The sequence below is a fragment of the Thermobia domestica genome, chromosome 5 (genome assembly GCF_964235325.1).
Source record: "Thermobia domestica chromosome 5, izTheDome1.hap1.1, whole genome shotgun sequence".
NCBI classification, from domain to species: Eukaryota; Metazoa; Arthropoda; class Insecta; order Zygentoma; family Lepismatidae; genus Thermobia; species Thermobia domestica.
In genome coordinates, this window is record NC_137458.1 from 227457847 (window position 1) to 227474907 (window position 17061).

The 17061-nt window shown below is 37.2% G+C and overlaps 1 protein-coding gene across 1 annotated transcript in view; it reads right to left on the minus strand.

Moving 5' to 3' along the window:
• The window catches only part of LOC145686430 (uncharacterized), a 40038-nt gene extending 23491 nt beyond the window's left edge, over positions 1–16547 (minus strand). The window contains exon 1 of the mRNA XM_081759727.1: positions 16388–16547. The gene's annotated coding sequence lies outside the window, so the exon portion shown is untranslated. The remainder of the gene's footprint in view (positions 1–16387) is intronic.
• Positions 16548–17061: the final 514 nt, after the last annotated feature.

The following is a 17061-nucleotide window of genomic DNA, read 5'->3' on the forward strand; positions in this document are numbered from 1 at the left end:
ACCCTGTCGAAAAATACATTTTTTCAATAATGTACATATTCATATTGTGATTCTCAAAGTAAGTTTTCCGTACACACATGGTAGTCAGGAATTCAATTGAGAAGGCTTCAGTTTGATACCTTTCACGTGGTTCACCAGTGATCATCTTTATAAAATGTACCTCTTTCACCTTACATTTCTTCGCGTTTTATTCCTCTTTGGAATTAATTTAACATTTGCTATATTTCGGTCGCTAAACTATTGCTCACTTCCAGGCAAATGCAGTTTCGAAGAGCAAGTGAATGCGAAAAAAACATATAATTCAAGCTAACTTATTTTAAATTTCCCAAAGCCACACCAGAACTGAAAAAAAAAAAAAAAAAAAAAACTACGACTGTTCGTCATAATTTAACTCGAAATTCGTTCCACATTATAACAATATTAAAAAAAATCAACAAAAGAAAAAAAAAATAGTTTATATTAGCATCATCAGTTGAAGTCGTTTCCCTACAGAAAGTAACACTGTGTACAAGTGCTTTCCCTTAGAGTAATTTATCTACGAGTACGAAAAACACTTACCAATCTGTGCCAGATGGTTAGTGTAAGCTAGCTTTGTATCTATTTCTATTCGCGGCAAGGCGAAGTTGCATGGCTCGCGTTCGAAAGAGCAGGCGCCCAGTGACGGTGAGTGTTACAGCATATGTCCCTAGCAATGTTTAATTCAGTAACTCAATGAAGCAAACAATCGAGCATCGGTATAACTGATTGTTCTTATCTTTTCCATCAATAACATTCCCCAAAACATTAGGTTCTCTGTATATAAATATAAAATGTTCCTTGCGTTTGTTTTTATTTAAATCATTGCTTTTACGTTCATAATGGCTACGCGTGCAGCTAAAGAGAGCACAACAGACGTGAGAAAAAATTACAACGATAAGTTTAATAAAATCTATTTGATCCATTTATTTCGAATTTTCAGACAAAGAAGACTATGTAATTTGTCCACGAGCATACATAAGCAGTTGTATAATATATATGAATAGTCTGAAGCTCTACGGCAGGGTTCGGGGCTAGATAAATTTTTCAATTATACGTTTATAAATATTACTTAAAAAGGAATAGAACTAAAAAAGGAAATAAATGTTTACTAGGCCTAGGTATGAATTAACCCCTTACACTGAAATGACGAGTCTAGCTCGTCATGGCCTCCCGGTGCCAAATCGCACAATGACGAGCTACACTCGTCATAAAATTTAAACTATTACAGCATCACGTAGGGTAACTATATTGATGTTTTGAAAGTTATATAATGATAAACCATTTATAATACATTTTTCTAACTTATACTTCAATTATCAGAATTCAGAAAATAAATCGTAGTAGAAGGGGTTAATTGCAAATTTAGAGCGAAGCGATTAACCTTTACTGATTATCAGGGTTGGCAAAAACCATGGTTTTTATTAAAAAAAAAAAAAAAAAAAAAAAAAAAACGGTTTTTTGGGTTTAAACCAGGTTTTTATGGTTTAAATGATTTGCTCTATATATTCATATCATATATGGACAGAAATAAGTTTGTTTCGCCTTTATGTTATTATGCAACAACCGGGTTATGCTGGAAGGGGTCACATAACCTTAAAGCGGAATAAAAACCGCTTCTCGAGTTACATCCGAGAGAAATTGTCCTCCATTTGAACTCGGAACCAAGACTAATTGGCCACAAATGCGATACGTCTGCCGACTCACTCACGAAGAAATCCTGATATATATATATATATATATATATATATATATATATAATAATAATAATAATAATAATAATAATAATAATAACAAAAACGTTGTACTGATCTTTACATGCTTCTTAATATAACTGTCAAGAGTCATTTCAGAAGGACAAAAAGATAAACAGTTGCACAAGTGAAACCATTACACAGAATTACATATGAACAATTTCAAAGTACAACGGAGTACAGAAGAACTAATTTAGTTCAAGTTAGTTAACAACGACTTTTATTGGTCCAAATTAAAGAAATACACCGACTTAACCTGCATATCAATAAGAAAAGTGAATAAAGATACGAATTATTTGAGTCCACTTTGGCTCAGACTCATTTATACATAAATAGATACCAAAGATCCTTATTTCATTGAATGCCTCTCGTGGGATCTGTATGACCCCCCCCCCACACACACACACAAAAAGTACGGCATTTTCGATGTATTTTATCAATAGTAAACATTGAAACGAAACAATATTTAGAATTTTTCTTCGATTGCAATTACATAACAATAATAACAACTACAAAAAAAATCACAAAATAAACATTTATAAACTTGTAAAAAAAAAAGTTGCTTTTGTAGTATAATCTTTTTGAGTAATGAATGGGGAATTTAGGTCTGAATATAATACGAATACTATACGGGAGTGAAACGTGATAACCCACAAATGTGTGTTCATCAAGATTTTACAAACACTTACACTTTTACGAACATTTTTTTGTTTTTTGGTTTAAACCAGTTGTTTTTTTTTTTTTTTTTTTTTTTTTAAACCAGCTGGTTTAAACCAGCCAACCCTGCTGATTATTCATAGAATTTTTAGTGCTTCAATTGTTTTTGTGAACGAACACGACAAGCAAATAGCTGAATATTAGCGAAAAGCAAAATGGCTTTAAAAATTGGTCTACAGAACAAAACGAAAAAGGGCTTCGCCCTATTTCTAATTCTGAAAATTCTATTTTCTTTGTCTATAATGAAAATTCGCGCGTCAAATGCTTTTTCAATGTTAAATCTATGGATATCTTGTTTGTTTGGTGATTATTCCTCAACGGTATATCCGATCGGGACAAGCGAACTCTTACGAGACTCAGCGCGCGCTCTTGACTCACCGTGTCCAATTTAGTTAAGGACAGTTCAGGCATCTCGTAAGAGTATCCGGATAAACGAATCTAAGTAGAATAAAGAGAATCTTTGCTCGCATCACATTAATATTCGTAGAATGGTTTATCACGAACGTATGACAAAACGTTTACTTAGTTAAATGAATTCCTTAATGCTTCCTATAAACATTCAAGCAATTAATGTGTATAAACAAGTTCTGCTCTATGGAATGAGCATAACACGAGATTCGCAGTGTAGAGGCCGCCTATAGCATGAATACTTGTTCCTTCTTCACGTTCATCATAAAATCATTTCATCTAATTTTCCCGGTCACAATCGGAAAATTAAGTGTGTGTGTGTACGTCAGAACTCCCTGGAGCACATCAGTGGATTCTACTCCTACAAACGTATAACATTTCATGATTATTAAAAATTAACATGTTTAAAATTCTTTGGTGCTATATTATTTTATAGTCGATAGTTTTTGTAAAATTTACGAAAGAAAAGAGTATACAGAAAAATGAGTTAACTGCTGCAGATGGTGGCCCCGAAATATAAGATTTACGGAAAAATTAATAGAATCAGATGAAATATTAACATGAAAGTAACTGAAATTATAATACAGGTCATCGTCGATGTTTCATTATTTAGGGATGAAAATTCTCGACTATATGATTTCGCAAATTGATGCGATATTAGGTAAACAAGCAAAAGAGCATAATATGCTGTGTTTTAAATTCAATGTCTTATTAACCATCCTAGGACATGTACGCTGCAATAATGGAGGGAAATACAGGAATGAACGGGTAAAAATAAGATGTAAGTTGTTTGAACCAAATGTGGTGAAACAGAGCAAATAGTAGCCAATTAGAGTTGTAAATCTTGTAAAATAATGAAAGAAATATGTTACTTTATTTCACAATAGGAGTGTACAAATAGTCAAAATACATCGTATTTTACCTCTTACAAGTATAATAAAGTAGATATACCGAATGGAAAGTGTGCTCTTTACTACATAGTACTCCGTAAGAAAGACATGATGAAGTAAAATGCTATACGAAAGCAGTGTACAAAGTAATCATAAAACTGTTGCAAAGCTGTGCCACAACGGAATGCATGTTTTTATGCTATATAAAGTATTTTCCCACTCTCCTCGTTTATGTGTATACCCACCGTCACTGAAGTCCCTGTTCCCAATAGACACACATCCTCGCTAAAACTCGGGTCCCCCAGCAGCGCTCCTGCTCTGATTCGATTAGATAGCATTCTTGTTTTTAGTGGTCATCTGGCAGAAGTTAGTGTTGTTTTTAAGTTAATTTATGTTTTATATATTGAAGTTTTTATGCCATATTTCCACAAGCTGTCGTTATACTGAACCATCCTAAAGTTAATAACACCCTTTAATGCTACTCTTCCCTTAAGAAACACTTCCTAATGAAGTAACAGCGCACCTTCTGCCAAGATACGTTCATATTTCATGAACAAAAGTATTCCCTTACGTGCCAACCTATTATACAGAAAAGAAGTATTTTCGTATACGTAATAGTAATGTTCCATGTACAAAGACTTGTGTTAGATAGGACGCTCCACCCCAATCCCCTTCTAAAATTTTATTTACATAATACTGTATTAGAGTGTTGTTTATAGTGCTGGTCGGAAACACGAAAGGGTAAGGATTCATTGTTTTCGTTATTTCTGAATAATGCGCGTGAGTACATTCTGAATTTTGCGCAGGAATACAATATTAATGAATATATATCTAGTGAAGAGCAAAGAAAGAATGAAAATAAGATATATTTGTGATTCACAGTTAAGAATTCGAAAGGTGGAAATGAAAATTACTTAATTTTACTTAAAAAAAAAAAAATTAAAATAAATATGATAAATGATGAAATATAATGCTGATACTGTTGTATTTTGTATGATGTTCCCTTTCCTTGAGACTACAGGCTATGCCGAATGCATCACTGACTAGTGATACCGAACCTACTGGGCCCGTATCGGCTCATCATCAACAGCCACCGATACACTCACCAAGCCAATCACCTACGGAAAATAGAACTCAAATCTTGCCCGAAAATGTAAAGATTCCAAAGTCTCTTAAATCTCAACTCACAGTCCGGTATCCAGGCCTGCAGTTCATTATCCACATCCCATCCGCAAATAGGTTGTGAACCACGACTACAGACACAGGACATCGACCTACGAGTGGAGCTGGCAATGAGCACAAAGAAGATCTTAATGTTGTCTGTAAAAGCCCTATCTAAATAAAAGAAAAATCTTACAAATCTCGAAAACAGAATTTTGTCGTGCAACTTAAAAAAAAAAAAAAAAAATCCAAACTGAGATTTTGATTTAAAACTGATAAAATAAGAAAATTTCGACAGATTCGGTTGTTTCCAACCCCGGTCACACTAAGGAAAAGTCTCTTCCCTTGATTCACAGCTATTCTCATTTTCCCATTAAAATTATTATGTACGTACTGCTCTTTGTTTTGATCAGGCTTCACATAAATATCAAATATAACTGTAACTCAACTTTTACTTCTTAAAACTACCAAAGAATTATATTTTGTACTTGAAAAGAAAGATGTTTTCCACGGCTAGTAAATTTTATTTGACATTCTTTATGAAAGTGGATTTGAACAAGAAAATTTTATAAAAAAAAAAAAAAAAAGATCTTTTACACTTGCTCATACTGACATATCCATCTGAGAAACTAACATTATCGATTTTCTAACTTTCAGAGCCTAAACATTATTTAATTTTCCACAGATATTCCTGAAATATTCATATTCATAAATATTCTCGACTTTTCAAACATTCACATTAGATCGACACAAAACAAATGAAAATAACACAATATAAATACATTACACTATTGAATCACTACATATGGTTGTGGTTAGCTACATTTTACTTTCTTTCTCTATTCCTTTGGTGCTCAACCTCCTCTGTGCATTGAGAATGTGGCCGGCATAGAGGATTTACGCTTTTCGCTACCTCTCTTTTAGCTCGGACCCACTGAACAATCTAGCACAGGTAGACACTCATATAACATATTCGCACAACTTAAACCTAAAATCCCTATCCTAACCTAGCTACACTATATTAACTTAACCTAAGCAAGAAAAAAATCACACACATATTTCATGAAGCACCATTCTCATTTATGCATTTATATTTTGTTTTGCTACCAGATTATAACCAAAGACGCAGTGGTTATTTACTTTAGTGTCGCTCTGAAATTCTGAGTTTTCTAAAAAAAACAAAAATATTTCCACTAGTAATCATTAGAACTGAAATTTTTAAAACTCGATGGGTATCAGAATAAAATATCACGGAGATTTAGCCTATTGACGATAGCTTCCTGTTACCGGTACGCAAAATTCATGTACCCTTGCACTTGACTTTAGCCGTGAATCTGACATTTACTTCCAAAATTATTATAACGTTTAGAATTACTTTCAAACCAAAGAAAACATGCCAAATTATAAAAATTAATTTCATGCAGTACTACCGAAAAATGAATAATTTCGAGGTTTCAGGGAATCTAAACATCTCTTTTCACTGGGGGAAAATGTGTGTGTGGTACACACATTTCCTTGTTGTTATTACAATCGCTCTGTGCTGAGATAATCTAGCTTTCTTCCCCCCCCCCCCCCCCATTGAATGAAATCACGATGTCACATTGTCCAGATCCGTATGTGAGCGGTGTTGGGGAAAACTTAATGCAGTTAGCACATCATGTTAATATTTTACACAAGCACAAGAAACAACACTACTAATGTTATGCCACAAAACATTGATTTCGAGGTTGGAGTTCCAAAACGATTTCCTTTTGACTTTCTAGTTACACTTACTTGATTATCCAACGATGAGCCGAAACCTATTAACCAGAGTATTTTACCATAATATCTTTCCACCTGATTCTAGAAAGAATCATTTACGGTGGTTTCAAAAAATTGACATAGCTGCGAGATATCCAAACGAATTCTCCTTCTGCAGATCTAGCTTACTAAACTCACCTCTTCTTCTCGTCACCACTCACCAAAATCAAGACAAGAGTCTTTGCCACCGTCTTTACTGCAATTCCTCGCTGTTGAAGAACGTAAAACTTACTGGAAGCACCATTCCATACAAGTACTAACTGATACCAAACGAAGAAAAATTCACAGTTTTAGAAATATTAGTTAATTTCACAATTTTGTTATAGACGACGATCAATGCACGCCTGTCTCCTGTAATGGCTGAAGATGTAAGACCAAGAACAACGGGAAGATGATCCCTAATTGGAAGATAATTGTGACGTAACTATCGGATGATAGGCTTCGGTGCTGAGATCAAAGAAAACCGAAAATCTCTGCTACAGCTGTGATTGCGGATTATCCAATCAAATAATTTACTCCGAAAACAAAGAGATGCACCAAGAAGAAATTATGGCCGACTTTCTTAATTTGGAATTTTGAAGATTTACGAAATTAAAATTTTAGTTTTCTTGTGAAGATTCCCTATGCCGAAATATCTATAAAAATAAACTGAAAACCATTGGAAAAGCTGAAATATACACTTATTTTCTAAAATAATGTTATATTTTTGGATAAATACGTAAAATATACAAAATATAATTACTAATCATATATTCTTCATGTAATATTCGTTGCAACGATTTACTTAACTGAAATTACGCAAAATTTGCGACCTACAGTTTCCTACTACAGAATAAAGCATGTTTTCCTGACAATCTCAATAAAGTTAAAATTCCCTTTCAATATACAAGGTGCCCAAAAGCACCGGGCCATGTTACGTTATGCCGAGCATAAGGTAACATCCTCCGGGAGCTTCGGAGAAAAAAAAATCTGAACTTATGAGTTCTTCTTAAGTTGATTTTTTTGTTTGTGACTACAAAAATACTGAAGATTATACAAGACAAAACAATTTTTTTTTCTGAATAAATTCTTGATTCTAATCACAACTATACATACACCCTATATAATATAATATCCTAACCTAACCTTAACCTATAAACTAAGGTTTTTTTTAATCCTTCTAATAATTCCTTTCTTTTCTCTTCAGAACAGCGGAACAGTTTCAGATTGTCAAAACTCTGGACTCCTATGTTTTCTCCCTTCAGAGTTTGCAATCTCGCGGAATTTCGAGTTAAGGATACCACTTTATACGGTCCAACATATGTATGCATAAATTTAGCGAATACCTTTTTTGGTATTGACGATACATGGTGAGTTTTCACCATCACCAAAGAACCTTCTGTGATGATATCTTGTTGTTTCCGCAGCTTTCTTTCCTTCTTCGGTACTGCTGCCGGAATAGAAACTACAAATTTCTTGTCTTCTTTTACTTGCACTGTCTCTTTGGGCCAAATGAAGTTTTCTTTGAAGCTCTTGGATGCTGAATACGATAAGAAACGCTCTGCTGGAGTACATCCGAGAGCATCACACCAAGAGTGATTGCACAAGTCTTGGGCTGCTTTTAGAAAATTACTCCATTTGGACTGGTTGTCACTGCAATATAGGCGGAGAATGCGATGAAGGTCACGGTGTCTGCGTTCGATAATGCAATGAGAGGCCGGATGGTATGGCGTGGTAAGTATATGTTTTATCCGGTGTTTTTGACAAAACTCTTTCCAGACGCCCGACAAGAATTGCGGACCTTGGTCACTCACCAAATACTTTGGGTATGGTAGCTGATAATAATATCTCTTTTCAAGGACCGCCACAATCTCTCTTGTGTGTGCCGTCCGAAGAGGGAAGAAACACACAAAACGACTGTAGATGTCCAGGATGGACAAGATATATTTATATCCCTGGCTCTTAGGAAGAGGCCCGACCAGATCGAGGCATTGCTTCTCAAAGGAAGAAGACGCCTCAACATGACAGGGCTCCTTTCTAATCACCCTGTAGGAGTACTTGGTTCGTGCACAAAGAAGGCACTCTTGAATATACTTTGTAAAAGTCTCACGCATACCTCTCCAATGGAACATGGCCTTAGCGAACGACAAACATAGCTTCACTCCAAAATGGCCTTTGTTGTGGATTGCCGAAACAATATTTTTCACTGAGCTGGAAGGAATGACCAGCAACCAAACAGAATTTTGAGAATTTCTGACGTAAACCAAATTATTCTCCACACGTACCCTAGTATTGTTTTGACAACCCTTCCAAATGGTATGTAATTTTCTACAATACGGATCTTTCCGCTGTTCTCGCCTCAGTTCCGTGACATTCAAGAAGTCAGTGTCCTCCGCGGTCAAGAAATTTACAAAATAATCCTCTTCTGCCTGAGGAATTTCTGGAGGATACCGACTCAATAGGTCAGAGATTTCATTGTCAGAGCCTTTGATGTGAATAAACTGAAGATCAAAACGTTGCAATTTGAGCAGAAGACGAGTAGTTCGAGCATCTAGGTTTTTCAAACTGAAAGCATATGTGACTGCCGCATTGTCACAGTGGACCGTAGTCCGTCGACCTAAAATGAAGTATGAAAATTTTTCACAGAGGAAAAGAACTGCAGCTAATTCCAACTGGAACACTGACAACGAGGCCTCGTGCGGTTTTATTCGCCGACTCGCATACGCAATAACCTCCGGATCATCCTGTCCCGGGGGATATTGTGCCACGTAGCCGGCCAATAACTCCGCAGAGGCATCGGTGAACAAATGAAAGTCAAGACTGAAATCCGGTTGCGCAAGTGCGGGAGGACTACTTAAAACTTCTCTCAGCTGATCAAATTTTTCCAGTAACTCCGGGGAGTATTCAATCTTTCGATCCTTTTTCAGAAGATCATAAAATGGAGCTGTTAACCCAGCAAAGTCAGGGAAATGTCGCTTTCGCCATCCCACGAGACCAAGAAATCTTCGTAAAGCTTTCTTAGTTCGCGGCAGAGGAAAGTGACGGATGGCCTCGTTACTCTTTGGATTAATTTTCACTGATGATCCTGAAATAATGTGTCCAAGGAAAGGAATTTGTACCTGAAGAAAATTACACTTTTGAAAATTGAGCGAAAGATTTGCCGAACGAAGAGTTTCAAAGACCTTTTCCAGATGTTGAAAATGCTCATCAATAGATGATGAAAAACAAAGGACGTCATCAAGATACACAATGAGAAAATTTTTGAAAGGTTCTAAGCCGAAAAAAGTATGCATGACTGATTGGAAAACTGCTGGAGATGATTTCAAACACATGGTTAGACGTGTCATTTGATATTGACGACCTTTGTAAATGAAACTAACATATTTGTAGGAGTTTGGATGGATTGGAACACTGTGATAAGACTGCGTACAGTCCAACGAGGAAAAGATGGTGGCACCACTGACTCGTGCGATCAGATCATTGATCGGCTCGACCTGAATCCTTGGTGCAATCACGCGCTCGTTGATTCCACGCAAATCCATCACCGGTCTCAGATCCCCAGACGCCTTACGAACCACATGTACAGGGCATCTGTAAGGTGAAGGACCTTCTATGATGATTCCAAGTTTCAACCACTTGTCCAGCACTTGCTCAAATTCCTTCTGGAGGTGAACGGGTATAGGATACAACTTTCCTACCACGGGAACGTCGTCTGAAAGTTGTATTCTATACGGCTCAACTTTCACGACTCTGGGATTCTCTGTGAAGAGACAACGAAACCTGAGTAACAACGAAAATAATCGATTCCTAGAATCTGAATCTAAATCAGTTCTTTGAGAAACAAAATTTTGAATTTCTTCTTTGGTAATAGATGGTTGATATAAAGAGTCTTCCTCTTTATCCGATGATACCTCTGCAACGGTGACTTGGCAACAATGCTGCTGTTCCATGCTAATGGAGATGGTCTGTCCTGAATCAGTCTCAAGAGAGACTTCTTTCGATTTGCAATTTAGAAGAACATGATACCTAATGAAAAAGGGGAAACCTAGAATACAATCTGTTTTTAATTTCTGAATCACATATACTGGAACCTCGAAAACGCAACCTTGAATTGTAAAATTTAGTATTTGCAAACCTTTGACCTGAAAAGATTCGTCTCCTGCGAAACCTCGTAATGAAATGTTGGATTTTGGACGAAGCTTAGCAGATGGATAAATTTCCTTGATCCTCCTCCAAACGTCTCCAGACAACAAATTCGTATCCGCTCCAGAATCCAGGATACAGACTAAAGTCAAACTTCCAACTGAACAAGTTAACGTAGGTGAAGGATAAGTTAAAAGAATACCTTTCTCCGCACTGGAGTCAAACTCCTTCTCGTCGATCACGAAACGAATCGAGAACAGAGGCGTGCCCAATTTTGTCTCCCGATTTTCGGAATTTGCCAAAACATTGAATTTTGAATTTGGAGGGTTTGTATCAAAATCGAATGAGGTTGTAACCAAATTGAAATTTTGACTACTCGCTAACTGATCTTGTTCTTTCTGGGGAGTTGAGGAATCCACATCGCAGTCCACACTCTCCCCTAATGAGGGCTGCGGTATGCATTTCCCAAACTATTCCCATTCGATTCCGGTGGCTGAGCCATAGTAGGTACAAATGTCGGATATTGCGGAGGCCATCCAGTGGACATCGCCATGTTCACTCCCAGGGAAGGAGTGGACGTGGGAGTCGCCACTCCCCCTCCAGGAAGTAAATTCGGCGCATATCCCGGATAGGCTTGCGCTCCTGCTGAGTTCATCGCGTTTGGCGCGCATGTCTGAGATGTACCCCGCGGATACCCGTAACTCATCGCTGCTGGTTGGTAGCGTTGGTTGTACCCATACGGAGCATTCCGATTTCCATGGTCATCTCTTACCCAATTCGGCCTTCCATTATTGGGCCAAGGTCTTCGTGTCTGAAAGTTTCTTCTTCGACCCCTGTTTCTAGAAAATCGGTCATCTCCTCCTTTCCCATTGGAATTTCCTTCCTTCCTCTTTCCTTTGTCTTCCTCCGTCTGAGACGAAGTATCCTTGGTGGGTTGTTTTCCTGACTTTTCGGCCTTTTTGACTACTTTTGCCTGACGCACCTGAAAACGTTTAAACTTTTTGTCAGTAACCAGTTCGCTCGGCTCCGGATGTCCTTCAATCTCGGCTATTTTAACCATAAGGTGTTGGATATTTTTCGGCTCAACAGCCCGCAGTAACTTGGCATCACCAGCTGGTAAACAGTCCAAGACAATTTCAATGAGTTCGGTTTCATCCGGATGCTGTGCCACCGCATAATATTCCGCTACAATTTTCCATGCAAAATCTGTCAATCGGTTGTATTTCGCTCGATCATACTTCATCCCTTGAATAAACTTCTTTTGCAATCTTTCCATCCTTGCCGAAAAATAGTGTTCCCGAAATAGACGCACAAAATCTGCATAACTACTGATGTCTTTACAAACAGTCTGAAACCACGTCTTGGCCCCAGCTGTTAAGCAACAAGGTACCAAGGTTAGGCGTTCATGTTCCGATGCCGAAATTACCTTAAACGTTTGTTCTAAATTTTCTAAGAATGATCTAGCCAAACCGTATTCACCAGAGAATGTAGGTAAATGATTTAGTTCAGAAAGTCTTAAATTTAGAGTTCGCTTACCAAAGCCTTCCTCGCTTCTACTAGGGTTCACGGGAGAATTGTGGCCAACAACGGGGCTCTTTGCACCCGAGTAATTTTGACCGAAAATAGAATAATGTTGGTAATTTTGTCCAGAAGTTAAGTTGTCTGGCATCGATACCACCACGTGACCACACATTCCCTCCTGAACTCCAGCACACGAAGGAGTCATGTCTGCCACATTACTAGAGGACACAACATGGTTCAACCGACACCTGGTATTTGAAGATCCTGATACCTCAGGTGAAACTAACAATGGATTCGACCTCCTGGACAACGCCTGATAACCTATTGTCTCAACACAGGATGTATTCGACTTGCTTAAGTTCAACGTATGTGAGGGTAATTCAAATGGAAGGACATTTGTGCCGTGAATGCTGGTCGGCTGACAGACAGAGACAGTCACCGTGGGAATAGCACGAGTCTCCCCAACGGAAGAGACCGGTACATCCACTTGGATGTCTGACTCGGTCCCATCAGACTCGATTCCATCACAGACCACAAAGTCTTGCGATCGTTTACGTCCACACCGTTTGTCTTTTCTTTGGTTTTGGTTCTCTTCTAACGTCTGAATCTTGGCTTCAAGTGCCTGATACGACCTCTGGGTACTTAGTTCGAGATGTGAGAACTCCTTAGTCAAGTCATCACATCGTCGATTCTGCGCCTCAACCGATAACCGGAGACTTTCCTCAACGGCATCTACCCGCGCGTCTATCTTAGTCTGATAATTCCCAACAGATGTATACAAATCGCGAACTTCCGACCTAACAGCCTCTACGTCTTCGTTTACATGAGCCACCTTCTCATTAATTATTTGCAACATTTCGAATTTGACATTGTCGAATTTCTGATTCATTGACTGAAAGTTACTATCTACCTTTTCAAACTTTTCGTTTAGCGTTAAAGTTAAAGCCTGGCTGAAACGTTCCATCATGGCTGCAAAGTCAGTTAATTGTACATTAGAACCGGAAGCTACATTTCCTCGATTTCCTTCCTCCTTGTCCGATTCGTTCGGGCTACCCTGCGTTTCATGTTCACCTTCCTCGCTATCTGTTTCCGATGACTTCGGAAGTGGCAACACTGTCACCTGTTTCGCCATGCAAGGCTTACATAGCCACGGTTCACTACTTTTATCTAATTCTTGGACTTGTTAATCTGACAAATCATAACATTGGGCATGCACCCATCTGAAGCAACTGTCACAGTATACACTGAAACCGGCGATTTCGTCACTACAACATATATACTCGTTCGGATGACGAGATTCGTTACTCAATCTGCTACCAGCAGACATCTTCACTTTCATTAAATTTGTTTCCCTCAACATCGCACATACAGATCCAGAAGTGACCATGAATCATTCAATGAGTCGATTGTCATAATGATCCCCATTACAAATACTTTGCTGTGATTGTTTGTTTTTCCTTAGCACTCGCGTAGGATTGAAACAACAGAGATCCTGGATAAGGGTCGCCATTTTTACTTTTAAAAAAAAAATTAAAATAATTAAAAAAATAAAAGAATTAAAATGATGATGAATGATGAAATATAATGCTGATACTGTTGTATTTTGTATGATGTTCCCTTTCCTTGAGACTACAGGCTATGCCGAATGCATCACTGACTAGTGATACCGAACCTACTGGGCCCGTATGGGCTCGTCATCAACAGCCACCGATACACTCACCAAGCCAATCATCTACGGAAAATAGAACTCAAATCTTGCCCGAAAATGTAAAGATTCCAAAGTCTCTTCCATCTCAACTCACAGTCCGGTATCCAGGCCTGCAGTTCATTATCCACATCCCATCCGGAAATAGGTTGTGAACCACGACTACAGACACAGGATTCACATAAATATCAAATATAACTGTAACTCAACTTTTACTTCTTAAAACTACCAAAGAATTATATTTTGTACTTGAAAAGAAAGATGTTTTCCACGGCTAGTAAATTTTATTTGACATTCTTTATGAAAGTGGATTTGAACAAGAAAATTTTATAAAAAAAAAAAAAAAAAAAAAGGATCTTTTACACTTGCTCATACTGACATACCCATCTGAGAAACTAACATTATCGATTTTCTAACTTTCAGAGCCTAAACATTATTTAATTTTCCACAGATATTCCTGAAATATTCATATTCATAAATATTCTCGACTTTTCAAACATTCACATTAGATCGACACAAAACAAATGAAAATAACACAATATAAATACATTACACTATTGAATCACTACATATGGTTGTGGTTAGCTACATTTTACTTTCTTTCTCTATTCCTTTGGTGCTCAACCTCCTCTGTGCATTGAGAATGTGGCCGGCATAGAGGATTTACGCTTTTCGCTACCTCTCTTTTAGCTCGGACCCACTGAACAATCTAGCACAGGTAGACACTCATATAACATATTCGCACAACTTAAACCTAAAATCCCTATCCTAACCTAGCTACACTATACTAACTTAACCTAAGCAAGAAAAAAAATCATACAAATCTAAACAATATCAGCATCATCATCATTTTATTTATTTATTTATTTTTTTTTATTTTATTTTACATTTTTATTTTATATTACTACTTTTTTTTTGTAAAAAAGAAGTAGATCTAGGTAAGGTAGATTAAAAGAACAACAAATAAATAGTAATATAACGTTGAAAACAGGTTCATGTGGGTCTATTCCTGCCGCCATCTGCGGTAGATTAATCCAAAACATATATGTGGGTATTACCTCTGTTGCTCTGTACGTAATGCAAATGTGTGCTTAACCACGCACTAGAACATGGTGAAGTCAACTTCTATCTTAGGACAATGTCCTAAGCGATCATGTGTAACTAAGCAAGTGTTACAAAGCTCTACTATATCACACACAAGGCACTGTTTCTTTATGATATATGTAGTGTTTTTGCAATGCCATCTTTATGCACATACCCACAGGTCGCTGACGTGCCTGCTCCGTGGGGACACCCGATGTGGGCTTATTATTTATTTATTATTTTATTTTATTTATTTATTTAGCATCCGCCCAGACATGGTATGCATACTCTTAACAGAAATTCCAAATATAAAATTATTTTGGGGGTTCACCCAAGTAAACGTTCTACCAAATACAAAATTTATAGGTAAAAAAATTATGTGAAACATTTTTCGTGAAGGAATGAGAGTGTGAATATCAGTAATTATTATCACTGCACAGCATATTGAAATGAATTTTAGTAATAGTGAAAATATTGTATATGTGAATGTGCTCTTTCACTATACTCGTCTATGCGTAAAACCCCGTTGCTGATACGCCTGCTCCCTACGAACGCATCCCCTTGCTACCGCTCGGATCCTCTTCCTGCGCTCCTGCCCTAACTCGGTTAGATAACATTCGTGCTTTCTAGTGGCCACTTAGCATTAAGTTGGTTCGTGTTTTATGCACTAGTTTTTATAGCACATGTATACACTGTATTTATACTGAGCTTTCTTGAAGTCAATCTGCAAGTTGTAATGAAGCTTCTCATTTAGTACATGATATGATAAAAGAAATAAAACGCTCTGAGCTAACCTGAAAATATAAGAGATGTCTCAAAATTTGATAGAACCTTCTGCACGACTGATGCCCTTTTCCGCCCCTAAGAAATAGTTACTAAGGTACTGATTTAATTTAATGACGCAAGAAGTGTAGAAATAATAAATTTCGGGTTAAATTTATAACGCCCACCTCAGCAGGTATACTAAGAAAGGAGAAATTACACTCTATTAATTTTTGAAAATGGATCAAAACTTACCTAACCTTAAGCTAACCCGTTACTACCCTGCTTATCCCTATCTTACTGTACTCTACCCTGCCCTACTCTAGTATACCTTTCAAAGCGGTCCTACTTAAGGATGCGCAGCTGGAGCGTGTATTGTAAACTTTATCCTAAATTTCACTATGTACTCATAAAACAGGATAGTGCGATTTCTTATATTATATAATTACCTATTTCCAATTAGTTACCGTCGCAAGAAATACAGGCCACTTTAAATACGTCTTGATTTTAGTTTATTTTCCAATTTTCATATCAGCAAATTACACGAACATCCAAGAACACATTAGACAATTGCAAAACGAAAAGCAAACCAGTTCACTCCAGTGTTGCTACAACTTTACGATAAATGACCCTAAACACCTTGAATAAAAATATCTTCCGTTCATTAAAAATAATTGTTTTAAAAAATTCCTAAGTTGCTTATTTACTTCATAATAACATTGTAATACACAAATCGGCATTACTGCTGTATTGCCGGACCAATTTGAAAATCGAAAAAAAAAAAATAGCAAAATGTACTCAGGGGTGGACTGGCTATGTAAAAAGGGTGCGGTCACATACTCTGGGAGGGCGCCGTCCATCGGAGGCTTTCCCTTGTCTGGAACACCCCCTCCTAATAAAAGGAAGTGCCGGGAGGCTTCCCCGGAAAATTAGTACACAAAAACAACAATTATTAAGTAGCTATTGCAGTTAATCACGATAGAATTATACAAATTCAATATTTTCATAAACAAATAGAGAGACTTTGAGTACTAAAAATATTAGGCCTATATAAATCTGCACACTTTAACTGAGACTACAAAAATCACACCAGTTGTTTAAATTCTTCGGCTACATTTGTTAA